The sequence below is a fragment of the Centruroides sculpturatus genome, unplaced genomic scaffold, assembly GCF_000671375.1.
Source record: "Centruroides sculpturatus isolate CEXI.00-Female unplaced genomic scaffold, Cexi_2.0 scaffold1160, whole genome shotgun sequence".
Taxonomy (NCBI): Eukaryota; Metazoa; Arthropoda; class Arachnida; order Scorpiones; family Buthidae; genus Centruroides; species Centruroides sculpturatus.
In genome coordinates, this window is record NW_019385617.1 from 239,553 (window position 1) to 255,185 (window position 15,633).

General features: G+C 33.9%; 3 non-coding genes across 3 annotated transcripts; all 3 read left to right on the forward strand.

Annotated features, from left to right (window-relative positions):
* Window positions 1–2,669: 2,669 nt before the first annotated feature.
* Trnam-cau lies at window positions 2,670–2,741 on the forward strand. The gene has a single exon. It is a non-coding gene; the product is annotated as a tRNA-Met (tRNA).
* A 9,706-nt stretch (window positions 2,742–12,447) lies between these two features.
* On the forward strand, window positions 12,448–12,553 carry LOC111640638. Its single transcript, XR_002759297.1, has one exon. It is a non-coding gene; the product is annotated as a U6 spliceosomal RNA (small nuclear RNA).
* Window positions 12,554–14,795: 2,242 nt separating this feature from the next.
* On the forward strand, window positions 14,796–14,867 carry Trnam-cau. Its single transcript has one exon. It is a non-coding gene; the product is annotated as a tRNA-Met (tRNA).
* The last annotated feature ends 766 nt before the right edge of the window (window positions 14,868–15,633 follow it).

The window sequence follows — 15,633 nt, forward strand, 5'->3', positions numbered from 1 at the left end:
GGCTATCCATGGTTTCTGAAATTAGTCTATGTATATCGCATAATTTCCGGTTTTACTTTTAAGGGGCGCAATTCACAAGGGTTTTTCCCTTAATATAAATCAAAAATTAGACACCAATGGAAAAGGAAAAAATTTTTCTCGAATTTCAAATGCCAAATATTTCAAAATGTGATCAACGGTCGAGAGTTTCAGATAAAAGGAAACGATAGAGCATGCGATATTGCGAGTAGAACTAATAGGGTGGAAGCAAGGTGTGTAGGGGAGATCGATCAAATGGCAACAATCCATTAGCCGCCAGTCAACAAACAATCCGAGTCCTTACTTGATATTCGGATGGCTTCCATCTAATCAACACGTCGCCGATTGATTGGAAGATTTAAACGACTCGTCTACAGATTTCTTACCATTATCGTAGTATTTGTTAAACAAGATACAGTTAATCCTTCTATAACGCAGTACTTATACAACACGGCTTCGATATAACATAATTCCTATACGTATAAGGATCACGTTGTATCGAAACCGCGATATAAAAGTTCATACGAAATCATCTCTTGTTCTAGTAAATGATTTTTTTAGTTACTGCAATATAGTTCGCCAATGTAAACTATGCTTTTTCCCCCTATATGGTGAAAGCTTTTCTCTCTAATGATAAAAGAATTTTGCATAGGTATGCAATTTTATACACTGGAATTTTTCTGTTGCAGCTTGTGTGTAATTTGCAATGCTGCTTACAATTTTCTTTTTCTTTACAGTTGCAATCTTGAAAATAACATTTAATTTGAGGCCAAATTAGTTAAATTTACAAAAGCGTATCAATCGTGAGTGATCAAAATTGTATATCCAGGTTAATAGTAGAATTATTTTGCAAATTTAAATTTTAATAAATTTGTTTTTGTTTTGTAATTTGTGTTTTTTTTAAATGAAATTTTCCGAATTAAAATTATATTTGTTACTTGATATATAAAATTTGCATTATGTTTATTTAAAAATAAAAGCTTTATCATCATTCTACAAATATTATTTACCTTCATCTTTTCAAATTTTTTCGTAGATTTATTATAAAATAAAAATACTAACGTTGAGATATAATTTATAACATCATAAAAATCTTATTACCTTTTCAAAATAAATAATATAATGTAAGAGAGTGGTAAAGTTTAGCGAAGAGATTTCACAAATGAACATTTGTGTATCACGAATACAAAAATACTTTGAAACTACTTGTGAATTAGTTTCAAGGGGAGTGTTCGAAGTAGAAAAATGCAATGGACAAATGCAGAACGATCGAACAGTTTGCAAGAATCATAGGAAGGATTTCATCTTAAACGTACGGAGTGACAGAAAATGCTACTTATTACGCAGAATAGAGAGGACGAGTTCCACAATTTAACAGAATGATCATAGCAACACACCAAAGGCCAAATCATTTCGTGAAATTGTGGAGTTTGTGATCTAAATTCTGCATGAATAGTAGTATTTCCTGCAATGCCGCACATTTAAGTTGAAATCTTTCAGTTCATTATTGTAATCTGTTCGATTGTTTTTTAGACAATTCTTCTTGTTCGTACAATTTGTCAATAGCTTTCTTCTACCTCAAACACTTCAGTTAAATTAATTCGCAAATAGTTGCAAAGTGTTTCTATATTCGACACACGCATCTGTTTATTTGTGAAATCTCCCCTCTAAACTCTACTACAAAGTGTAGCAATAATAATCAAAAATTCAATGAAAATGATTTAAAAAAAATATCTTTTTACAAAACAATTGCATTGCTTAAATAATTCTTCAAAAATGTAATAAAAACATGCATATACAGTATATAATTATTTTCTCTATATCTAAAGTTTGTTTTGTTCAAATCATCAAAAAATTTACTTTAGAGTAAGCGTGATTTGCGAATGATATTGCTGTTAAAGAGTTTTATGGAACGTAAGCAAGTATGTTATTTATAAATAAATTATATATATATATAGAATTAGCACGGATCACGGGGAAAAAATTTAGTTACGTTAATTATTTCATATTAATAATAGTGTATCTTTATTTATTCGACTTATTCCTCATAACAGAAGAAAAAAAGGAAACACAACATCAATAGGTACTCGTAAGAGAAAAAGTATCATATACCTGCGTACAATAAATGACTTCGTACTTAAATAACATCGTGTACATATACGTAAAGTTAACTTCATTATTATGCAAAATTCATTAACGAAGACGGTCTATTATCAGTTGCCCGAAATTCCATGGTTTAGCAGTAAGTAAAAATCGGAACAGCAAGTAATTGTTTAACATAAGCAGCCAACAACTAACAGATTTAGTAAAAAGCACGAATAAAAAACTAGCACATTTAAAAACGTTTTTGAATATGAAATAGTCTTGCTGACTCACATTTTCATCAGTTATGTATACATAGAAAGAGAAAGTACAGTGTGGAGATCATTTCAGAACTGATTCCAAAATCTTTTGTGAATCTGTAGGTTTCCTGACTCCTTGAACAATAAATGACAATAAAAGGCAAAATAATTTAAATAGGTATGTGGGTGTGTGGTGGCTTCAATTTCGTTTAATATCTCAAAATAATATAATTATGGAACGAAATTTGGCACTATAGCTTGTGTGTAAATAGCGTTAATATTAAACTTTGATAGAGACGAATTACACGTAGCAGAGTGGCGCAGTGGGAGCGTGCTGGGCCCATAACCCAGAGGTCGGTGGATCGAAACCACTCTCTGCTATCCTCTTCATTTTGCTACTTTTTCCATTGAACGTCGTTCATCGTTTTCACCATTTCAATTTTGTAACGCGTTGGCAACTGAAGTTTTTGCTTTTTTTCAGGATCGAGACTAATGAAACCGATCGGCTGATCGAGGCTCTTTTTTTTTTTTTTCGTTATTCGTTAGAAAACAAACATTGGCCGATGCGAAGACTGAAAACAACGTTTTCGTATTTATTGCAAATTTTTCTCATTCAGAGATTTAAGTTCACGGACACACGAAAATGTGTATTTCACGACAAGTAAAATTTCAATTTGAAACACGCATAAAAAATTTACAGGTCAGAAACGACAATATTACAGCAAGCATTAGACACTTGCAAGTTAATCAAAGTTGCTGTAATTAAATGAATGAAATAGCTTAATTTTTTTATTAACCACAACCGGCATTCTTTCTTTTTGTATGTATGGATGTTAGTGTGTATGGGGACACGATTTTCTTCACTGGCTTTGAAGCTTAACTCCTGTGCCTTTTGTCGAAAATTTCTGAAATTTGTGTATTAAGATATTCTGGTAACACTTGGCGTCCAAAGGGCCACAATCATTACAAATTTCTCTTGAGATTTTCAAAAATACAGATAACCTTAGTTTAGAATCAATGAATGGTTCGACATTTTTATAATTTTATTCATTAGAAAAAGCATTATTTTAACTTTAAAAAGTTCAAATAATCCTGTTTATAATAAACATTTTTATAAAATACTCCTATCTGAAATATTTCAAACCGATTAACGTTATTACGTAACACGTGACGTAAAAATTTTTTATGATTGATCGTAATACATCACGTGTTATTAACAATATATTCCAACAATACGTAACGAATTGTTAGAATGTGTTGTTGGCTATTTCTATGGTAAGTGGTTTAAGCGTAAGTTTGTTGGAGAATTTCACGTTTTTTTCTTCCTTTCTTTCAGATTTACCGAAGAAATTGTGATTATGTAAGTATATTTCAGGATTGTACGAGAGGCAGAGAGGGTTTTGTGTGTACCGCTTATTAAAGGCACACTTGGGTGAAGACAGAAGATGCGACGAAAGGGAAAAACGGCTCTTCTTCTTCTTCTAATAGGTTAATATGGAGAGGTTAGCTCTTTGCGTCCGGCATGACTTTACGTCATAATTATGACGTAAAGTCATGTACATTACGTTCATTAGACCAGACATGTATTAATTTTAAAATCAAAATAAAAATTTATATTTTGTTTAAATATCGGATTTATAATGTTTGTAATTTAATAAAATTATTTTATAAATTTAACAAAACGTTTAAGTGAATATATATATATTCGTTTTATATAAATTATATTTATTGTTATCGGTTTGTTAAATTTCCTGCCAATAGATGCCGCTACATTAAAACTGGCTACGTTAAAACGAGAACGATATAAATCAATTGATTTACCGAAACCCAATAGCTATTTTCGAATGCGATGTTCGAGATTATGTAAATAAGATGTATGTGAACGTAACTGCCGAAATGAATAATATTTTGAAATAAAAAAAAGTGGGCAACTGATGGCACGAACCAGTACTGAAGCCAGGCAGCCAACAGCTCATACCACTCGGCCACCAGCGCCCACAGAAATACGTTCCGTGTTTAGCCTATTTATACAGGTACTTAATTTAACGTACACTTAGTGACATCTATTGACAGGAAATTTAACAAAACGTTCTTAAGTGAATATATATATATATATATATTAGCTGTTACCCGCAACTTCGTCTGCGGAGGTTTTGCAAGCAAACCCCATTTACATTCAATATTTCAATAACCATAGTAATTGTTATATAACACCTACCGCTGAAGAGAATTGCCGAGAATCAAACGAACTATTTTCAATTTAATCAATTTTCTGAAACGTATACAATCGTTCTATAATCGAACCAATATGCAATAACAAATTCGAATTTAAAACTGTTCGAACATTTTAAAAATCGAAATAGATAAAAATATTTATAACAATGTCTGAAATGTTATCAATTTAATACACCTAAGTACTCAATGAAGGCTAAACGTAGTTGAAAACAAAAAATCGCATCTGAAATAGTACAATAGAAGGCGTTCTTTTGATTAAGCCTTAATGCTCTTCCTCTCCCTCCACTTGGGAATTTCGAAAAATCCCTTCTTAGTGTGCGTTTTCATGACGTACCCTAACTGTGTACCAAATTTCACCTGTTTAGGTCCAGCAATTTGCTCTGGGCGATGATGAATCAGTGAGTCATTCAGTGAGTCTAATATTATTTTAAATTGTCTACTTGGACTTAATTTATTAATAGGACATAAGCTGGTGTTTAAAGATTGACACAGCGATGAGATTTAGTTTAGGAAAGAACAAAATTTCTTTATTATATCTCCTGTAGTAATAGTTATTAACTATTACTACAAAAGATATAATAAAGAAAGTGGGGTTTGCTTGCAAAACGTCCGCGGACGAAGTTGCGGGTAACAGCTAATATATATATATTCACTAAAGAACGTTTTGTTAAATTTCCTGTCAACAGATGGCACTAAGTGTACGTTAAATTAAGTACCTGTATAAATAGGCTAAACACGGAATGTATTTCGGTGGGCGCTGGTGGCCGAGTGGTCTGAGCTGTTGGCTGCCTGGCTTCAGTACTGGTTCGTGCCATCAGTTGCCCACTTTTTTTTATTTCAAAATATTATTCATTTCGGCAGTTACGTTCACATACATCTTACTTACATAATCTCGAACATCGCATTCGAAAATAGCTATTGGGTTTCGGTAAATCAATTGATTTATATCGTTCTCGTTTTAATGTAGCGGCATCTATTGGCTGGAAATTTAACAAACCGATAACAATAAATATAATTTATATAGAACGAATATAAATATATATATATATATATATTCACTTAATAACGTTTTGTTAAATTTATAAAATAATTTTATTAAATTACAAACATTATAAATCCGATATTTAAACAAAATATAAATTTTTATTTTGATTTTAAAATTAATGCAGGTACATGGTGACTTTACTTCATAATTACAGATGCCGGATGCAAAGAGCTAACATCTCCATATTAACCTATTAGAAGAAGAAGAGCCGTTTTTGTCTTTCTTCACCCAAGTGGGCCTTAAATAAGCGGTACACAGAAAACCCTCTCTGCCTGTCGTACAATCCTCAAGTATACTTACATAATCACAATTTCTTCGGTAAATCTGAAAGAAAGGAAGAAAAAACGTGAAATCTTCTAACAAATTTACGCTTAAACCACTTACGATAGGAAAAGCCAACAACACATTCTAACAATTCGTTACGTATTGTTGGAATATATTGTTAAGAACACGTGACGTATTACGATCAAGTCATATTTTTGCGTCACGTGTTACGTAATAACGTTAATCGGTTTGAAATATTTCAGATAAGATTATTTTATAAAATTGTTTTTTATAAACAGGATTATTTGAACTTTTTAAAGTTAAAATAATGCTTTTTCTAATGAATAAAATTATAAAAATGTCGAACCATTCATTGATTCTAAACTAATGTTATCTGTATTTTTGAAAATCTCAAGAGAAATTTGTAATGATTGTGGCCCTTTGGACGCCAAGTGTTACCAGAATATCTTAATTCACAAATTTCAGAAATTTTCGACAAAAGGCACAGGAGTTAAGCTTCAAAGCCAGTGAAGAAAATCGTGTCCCCATACACACTAACATCCATACATACAAAAAGAAAGAATGCCGGTTGTGGTTAATAAAAAAATTAAGCTATTTCATTCATTTAATTACAGCAACTTTGATTAACTTGCAAGTGTCTAATGCTTGCTGTAATATTGTCGTTTCTGACTAGTAAATTTTTTATGCGTTTTTCAAATTGAAATTTTACTTGTCGTGAAATACACATTTTCGTGTATCCGTGAACTTAAATCTCTGAATGAGAAAAATTTGCAATAAATACGAAAACGTTGTTTTCACTCTTCGCATCGGCCAATGTTTGTTTTCTAACGAATAACGAAAAAAAAAAAGAGCCTCGATCAGCCGATCGGTTTCATTCGTCTCGATCCTGAAAAAAGCAAAAACTTCAGTTCCCAACGCGTTACAAAATTGAAATGCTGAAAACGATGAACGACGTTCAATGGAAAAAGTAGCAAAATGAAGAGGATAGCAGAGAGTGGTTTCGATCTACTGACCTCTAGGTCACGGGCCCAGCACGCTTCCACTGAGCCACTCTTTTTTTTTAAATTATTTTATTTAGGGAAAGGGAGGGCAAGATGGAAACTACTTACCCACCCCGAACCGCCCAATGAAGCACCCGAATCTCTATGCACACAGAAACACTCGGATATCTTGTTTTTACGAACGGCAACTCAGACCAGTTGATGCCACCGAGTGACGTGTGCAAGTATTTCTTATTTCACAGCAGATTATTACACAATCATTGGACTTTTGCAGTGTTATTATTTATACCTAGAAGGTAAGTATTACGATTTTGTTTTTATACAAAGTACCTATTAGGGATAGATTGAATGAATTGATATTTAAAGAGGAAAAAATTCAAGGATTTTTAAAACGTTCATATTATTATTGCCAATGGTTATTTGGGCAAGACGGAAAATTGCATTTTAGGGCAAGATGGAATAGTTTCCATGTTGCCCGCGCACAATTATTTTGATTTCTATTTTCAATTTATCTAACTAATCGAGGATGTAATTGTTTTTAGATGGTAAACAAGTATATAAGAAAGAGCAACAGAGGTTTTTGGACTGAAGAAACTGCAGATGGCGATGAATGAAGGTTTTGTGTATTATGTGGAGAACCATATGTGGAACCGCCCACAGAGGACTGGGTACAGTCATTGGCATAGCCAGAGTTTTGTTATGGGGGCCTAATAGAGGCCAACCTGAGACAAAATTGAATTATTTCAAATTATTGTTCATTAAAATGAAATTTCCATAAGAATCGACAATAACTTAACATACATAAAATATGAAACTTCTTTTAATCATACGTTCTAGTAACATTAATATCAAATTCTAGCAATGCTTTAAACAAAAATTAACCAATCAATTATTTTTTTACCATTCTTTAATATAGTTCACCGTCTTTAATCTAGATATACACCAGGGATGGCCAACAGTTTTTTCCTCCAGGCCGAATTGGAAAGAAAACTTTTTTCACTGCCCGAACCAGAGGCAGCCCTAGCAAGATTTTCAGGTGATGTGAGATCTTATTGTGGCGTCACTCCGTAGAGACTAAACTGTACATAGAGATTACAGATACACTATTCACATTAGGCACAGAAACCCATTGACGCTGTTTTTTTTAAGGATCAAAATTTCTCAACTTTTAAGTTTACATTGTCAGGTTGTAGAGAATTATTGTGGATCCATTCAAGCAATTATTTGAAGTTCAGTCCAATATTCAGAGATTAATTGCAGGCCATGGTACACTACACCCAATTATATTAGCTTCAACTCTTTATCTCCTTTTGAAAATTGGCTGAACACTTTTTCGGCTGTAATTTTCTGGGGAGGGCACTAGGTTAACTGGGGAGGGCCATGCCCCTTCCTGGCTACGCCCATGGGTACAGTGTCCAGTGTGTTGTGGTTGGTCAAATGAACTATGTACAGACACAAAAGATGGATGTACTTTGTGTGTCAATTGTAAAATGTAGGGATATCCTATGTATTCCATCTTGCCTTCAGGGTGAGGGCAAGATGGAATTTTTGACGTTTTCACTTCATGATTCCTAACAGATTTTATACTTAATATTAATTATTTTTAATTACACAATTTTTTAATTATCTAAGATCTCTGTCAAGACTGATTAAAATAAAAGCTTTATATTATGTTGTTTTATGTTTTTTTACATCATAAAGTTAAATCTTCCGTCCTGCCCTCCCTTCCCCTAATTCGAAAAAAGAAACAGATTTTTAAGCAAACTTAAAATTTTGTACCCATAACATCCTTAGAAATTAACTTGAAAAAATAATAATAATAATAATATACTGTAAAAATATAAAATAATACTTGAATACTTCTGGAGTGTATAAAAAGGATCAAGATAGACTCGAAAATTTGATATTTTTGTAAATAGTCTAACCTTCAAGTTGAAAAAATATTATATATTGTTAATTTAAATTTAAATAGTAGCTAGGGGCTATTTTAATTCCGCTTTTGGCATACCATGACAGAAACCGTTTTCTACTTTTATATACAGTAGATAATCACTTAAGAACGTTTTGTTAAATTTCCTGTCAATAGATGGCACTAAGTGTACGTTAAATTAAGTACCTGTATAAATAGGCTAAACACGAAATGTGTTACTGTGGGCGCTGCTGGGCGAGTGGTCTGAGCTGTTGGCTGCCTGGCTTCAGTACTGGTTCGTGCCATCAGTTGCCCACTTTTTTTTATTTCAAAATAATATTCATTTCGGCAGTTACGTTCACATTCATCTTACTTACATAATCTCGAACATCGCATTCGAAAATAGCTATTGGGTTTCGGTAAATCAATTGATTTATATCGTTCTCGTTTTAATGTAGCGGCATCTATTGGCAGGAAATTTAACAAACCGATAACAATAAATATAATTTATATAGAACGAATATAAATATATATATATTCACTTAATAACGTTTTGTTTAATTTATAAAATAATTTTATTAAATTACAAACATTATAAATCCGATATTTAAACAAAATATAAATTTTTATTTTGATTTTAAAATTAATGCAGGTACATGGTGACTTTACTTCATAATTACAGATGCCGGATGCAAAGAGCTAACATCTCCATATTAACCTATTAGAAGAAGAAGAGCCGTTTTTGTCTTTCGTCGCATTTTCTGTCTTCACCCAAGTGTGCCTTTAATAAGCGGTACACAGAAAACCCTCTCTGCCTCTCGTACAATCCTGAAATATACTTACATAATCACAATTTCTTCGGTAAATCTGAAAGAAAGGAAGAAAAAACGTGAAATTCTCCAACAAACTTACGCTTAAACCACTTACCATAGAAATAGCCAACAACACATTCTAACAATTCGTTACATATTGTTAGAATTAATTACGTCCATGCTCTTTATGGCAATTATACTATAGGAAGTTAAGAGGAAAAATATCTACTGAATTATAATGCGTATCTCGGAGGTGAAGCAGGTAAATCATTCTTTTTTTTTATTTTTAATTAATTTAATGTTGAATGTCTTGTTCTTAAGTGAGTATCTACTGTATATAAAAGTAGAAAACGGTTTCTGTCATGGTATGCCAAAAGCGGAATTAAAATAGCCTTTAGCTACTATTTAAATTTAAATTAACAATATATATTATTTTTTCATACTTGAAGGTTAGATTATTTACAAAAATATCAAATTTACGAGTCTATCTTGATCCTTTGTATACACTTCAGAATTATTCAAGTATTATTTTATATTTTTACAGTATATTATTATTTTTTTTTCTATTTCTATTCAATAACTAGAAAATATAATAATTATCGTTATTAATTTCCGTTGTTTTCTTTATTCTTTGAGCACCTATTCGAAGGGTAAGCTTCCAGACGAGTGGTGCGTTCCTCCCCACTATCATGCTTTCGCATTTGTCTGTGTTAATGGGTTGCCTATGCTTTATACTCTACTGGTGAATGTTATTGCATATGTCCTGTAAGCGTTCACTGTTTCTGTGTGAAACTAGGATAATTGTGTCGTTTGCATAGCCCTGTATGTGTGCAGCCAGGAGGCAGGGTGTATTACATAATTTCCATTGATATGTTTTTAAAATATTAAATTATTTTAACATTTTTAAAATTACGACTGTTTTATTTATTACCGGAAAGAAAAGAAACTAATTTATCGTAAATGACACTTAAACACCTGCACTTAAACAGGAGAGACCAGAACAGGACCTAGATCCATGAGGACAACCCCGATGTGATGTGTATGATTATGTCATTTTGTGTTGTACTAGCAGACCCCGCCACGCGTTGTTGTGGCTCAAAATGTATCTATTATAAATGTATAACACTTCCCTTGTGGGGGGGGAATTTTTCGAAAAATCCATTTTTAGTGTATATTCTGTTGACGTACCCTATTAAAACGCAATCAGAAACGCAAAAAACCGCATTTAAAATAATATAAGTAGAACAGAGTTCTTTACGGTAAGCCTTAATCCTGTCCATCCTCCCCCAATGGGGGGAATTTCGACATGTATATTATATAAAAACACGTGCGTATTCGAATGCAGCGTTGTGTGAAAATTTCAAAGGAATAGGTAGGAACAAACGAATATTATATTTTTATTTATATAGATAGATAGAAGATGATTTGCTTTAGTTCATTTTCACAGAGAAGCGTAATGCTTCACAGAAAAGCGAACTTAGGGCATCGTACTCGTAGCGCCATCTGTTGGACATAAAAGCCTTAACCCAGATTATATCTTCTAATTTATATGCATGTTTAACGGAATAATATACATCCTATGTCCACCCTGAAGTTCCATTCTAAATATTGGTGAAAGAATTTTTGAAATCGGATGAGTAGTTTCGGAGATTACTCGCTACATCCAAACTTACTTACAAACATTACCTCTTTATAATATTAGTATAGATAAAGATAAACATTTGCACTCCTGTTTCTAAGGTTGGAGTGAAGAGGTTTGTAAACATTTTGAGGGCAGTAATGAGCATGTAGTGTGTGCAAGGTAGAAGGCCACCAGGCGTGATCAAAGGCGCCTCTAAACTCAATAGTGACTATTGCCATAAGCTGATTATTAAGCTCAGCCTGGTGGATGGAATCTTCAGTACCTTTATTTTTAGAGAAGCCGAACTGATTCTGATGAAGAGCTCTACGCTTGCTAGATGCCAAGTGATCCTATTAATCATTAGACCATCTAACACTTTTCCCAGAGTTGGGAGAAAGCAGATCGCTCTGTCTTTTTTGTAAGTGTTAGCGCTGGTAGGTTTGAAAATCAATTTAACATTAGCCTTCTTTCGTTGAGTAGGAAAAAGGCCAGTGTTTAAACAGATATTAAAGAGGATAACAAATGCTGTAGAATTGGCCTCAAACGCTCATTTAAACACAATTCGGCGAACTTTTAGTGTTCTTTTGCAGTAAGCAGAACAGTCATTACGTGCGCGTCGAAGGTGAATTTAATATAAAGGTGAAAGAAATATAAATTCGTAGTAAAGCAATTAAGAAAGAAATTGTTCTCTTTGAAGCGTCGTAGAATTAAGAACGTCGTAGCTGCGATAAATAACCCATCAACGTGCAACTAAAATACCACGTAACACAAATATTGAAAATTTCAAGTATAATTATCGAGAGCGTAATATAAAATTTTAATAGCGATTATTCTAGCTGGCGATTCCAAAGAACGTAGGTGTAGTGCATAAAATAATTGTTAAGACCGAATTTAAGTACGCTTAATACGAGCAAGCCAAAATCCAACTGACCTTGGCAGGTCGAACGTTGTAGCTATCGCAGGATGTAAAGTTTGCAATCGTTGATCGTCGGGTAATAATTTATCTGCGAAAATTTCAAGAAATCTCGAAAAGCAATCGTTCGAATTTACAATGAACAGATATAGTTAAATCTGCGCGGTGACAATCAACTTCTATCCGACCATAAACGTAGGCACACCCGTGAAGACGCGACAGTTAAAGTTGTTGGTATATATAGGGTTGGACCGTTATTACTAGGCGTACAACTTCGGTCGTACATATTCTAAAATTGGAACGATACAGAGAAGATTAGCATGGCCCCTGCGCAAGGATGACACGCAAAATCGTGAAGCGTTCCATATTTTTTTTCTTCCATTTAATTATTGGAATAGTTTCCACGCCGGAACGAACGACTCTTGCCAGGTGAGCTGTGTATCTAAAAACTCGCGAACTTTTTTCTTATCAATCTTTATTTTTAACTTGTATTATGCAAATATAATACAAGGTGAAAATAAAGATCGTGTATTCCTCTGAATAACTTTCATTTTTCTCGGTCGCAAAAACCAAACACCAGTGGAATACGTCCTATTAATAAGCTTAATCCTCGTAGTCAAACAGTTAACAAATTGTATTTTAAAAACACTTCATCAAATCATCTTTAAAATTGTTTTTTTTTTTTTTCGTCGACCCATTCAATATTATGTACAGGTACTATGAATGTATATATTATACAATATTATATTATATATCTATATATATATATAACCTCTAATGTAATTTTTGAAATCATTTATTTAAGAGCAAGAAAAATGTGTAAAATTTTAACTATTCGGAAAGTTTTAGCCATTCACGCAAACTTTCATTGACTCCTAAAGGGTCAATACCGGCCCCGTCGGGAAACCCGAAGTTAATATAAGAGAATATTTTAACAAAATATTTCAATTTTAGAATTAACAAATCACAGGAGAGACAATTGTAAACTACTTACCAGCAGTTTATAATAAATTTAAATGTGATTTTGTACTCGACATTTTCAACGAAACATCAAAACACTTTGGGCTTTCAACATCAAATGGCATAAGAAAGCTGTCCAGCAGCGGGCGGGTGGATAAAATGGAACAGGCAGCTCTTCGCCTGCCGTTAACGAACGACAACCCAGAACCAAGAGTTGGAAAGAATGCTATTCCACAAGTGACAAACATCACTTGTCAGTCGAGTTCTGTTTCCCATACATTACTGAAGCTTGAGATTTCGAGAAAAAATTGCGATTAAGTAAAGAAACTTTCGAACTAATTTACGCTTAACAATGGCCACCTACAATAGAAAAAGCCAACAATACATTTTAACAATTCCTTACGTATTGTTAGAATATATTGTTAAGAATGCGTGACGTATTACGATCCCGTCATATTTTTACGTCAAGTGTTACGTAAAAACATTAATTAATCGGTTTGAAATATTAATTATATTATACTAAAGTAATGTTATCTGTATTTTTGAAAATCCAAAGAGGAATTTGTAATGATTGCGGCCCTTTGCTGCTAACAGAATGTCTTAATCGAAGACAGCGTTAACGGGTTCTTACTGTATTAAAAATTTATGATAATAATTTAAGTTTTTGGGGGGCCTTTATACTTCCGGACCCAGGGCTTAAGCCCTATTAGTCCTTATGTAGATCTGCCCCTGGGTGTATCATACGTTTTTCATTTTTTCAAAACTTATCAATGCTTTCTTCTTATCGAAAAGGGAGACTAACAGAAGTTTGCATGTAGGCTGTGGCAGGTGTTTTACAAAATAAAGCCGTTTATTTGGTAATATTTATGCTTACATCGATAATTGACAGTTCCACTTTTTTATAGTCTATCAGAGAGGCGGAGAGGGGAGAACTTCGGCTTCGGTCGTAGTCCCAGGGCGTACGAGATAGGATCGTTGCACGTTGCAGATGATTGCAGAGATGCTGTGGCGTTTTAAGTTGTCAGCGGCGTCACAATACAATATAGAGCACGACTTTGCTTGATCCAGAGGAAGACTCCCCTTCGTTCTTAAATTTCCGATTTTTATAGGTTTTCTCTTGCTATCCGTATTTTCAATTGGCCCTTTGTCCCCTTCCTCGCTTCTCGATTGGTCTCTCCTGTGTTTCGGGTGAAAACCGAGACCGACTCGGGTCACGGGAAAGATCCGATTCCAGGCGTCTATTCGACGCCTTTTTGTCGATTGTGCTTGGAGATTGTTAATAAAACCGAAGACTCGCGCTCATAATTTAGCCCGTTATTTGTTATTTCTGTCATCTGGGAACTTTAACGATCATAAGCGATGGTTTTCTATCTCTTAAATCTTTCCCCCATTTCAGAAATTGTTTTCCTAGATTGATTATTTATGAGCACTTGTGTCAAAGTTCTTACTTTTCGGTTTGACATTGACAGATAGTTTAACATGTGTTGGACAGTGACGATGAATAAACTAGATATGGTACACGACGTGTTTTTCATCGTAGTTTAAAAATTGAAATTAAAAACATTGTGTTATGCTAGTTGGAGCTGCTGTTAGATCCACTCATTTCATTGTGTATAATTGCTTATATAGCAAACAAATTCTGTCACTTGGTAGAAGCAGAGTGGCGCAGTGGGAGCGTGCTGGGCCCATAACCCAGAGGTCGGTGGATCGAAACCACTCTCTGCTAAACTTTTAGTTTTTTTCCCTTGTCTTTAACTTTTTCTGACAATTCACGTATTTCAATCCGGAAACGCTGTAGTTAATGGATTCTGTTGTTCCTTATTAACCGGCCCCTACTCAGGCGTTACAGACGCGGAGTAAACCCGAAAAACTCCCATTGGCCAGGCACTAACTACCAATGTTCGGTTTTATCCACTCGGGTGGTGATGGGCATGAATGTAATAAGACCAAAATGATCTTTTGACAATTATATCATGTTAAAGAATAATCCATTTTGGGTGCGGCCAGATCCACAGAGGCTGTGACTTAAGGAATAATATGAGGTTGGCAGACTGAATGCGATATTCAGGATTGTCGCGCGGTCACGACTATCGTGTGGGAGTGAAAAAAACCTCTCAGAGACAGGTTCCTCATCGTTACACCGTTTAATAAAAATAAGAATTTCTTACAAAATTTCCTTAAACAACGGAATATAACTGCAGATTAAGTCAGAATAAAGTTCGAATGTTCAAGTTTTCTTTTCCTTCCTTACCACGGAGACAGCGAAGCAATCGTAGGGCCGTGGCGCTCGGCACAACTTCAGGCGATTCTGGTCCTATAGTATTGGGTGGCACAGGACAACACACCAAAAAAGGTTTGTTTTCACGAACGGCCACCCTCGAAAAATTTGATAAGGTTTATCGGCCCGTTCCGATTCAATTCCGGATTCCATAGAAATTCTGTCTGTCGCCATAACTGACTCAAGATGAAATTATAATCTGTCTCGAGTCTCA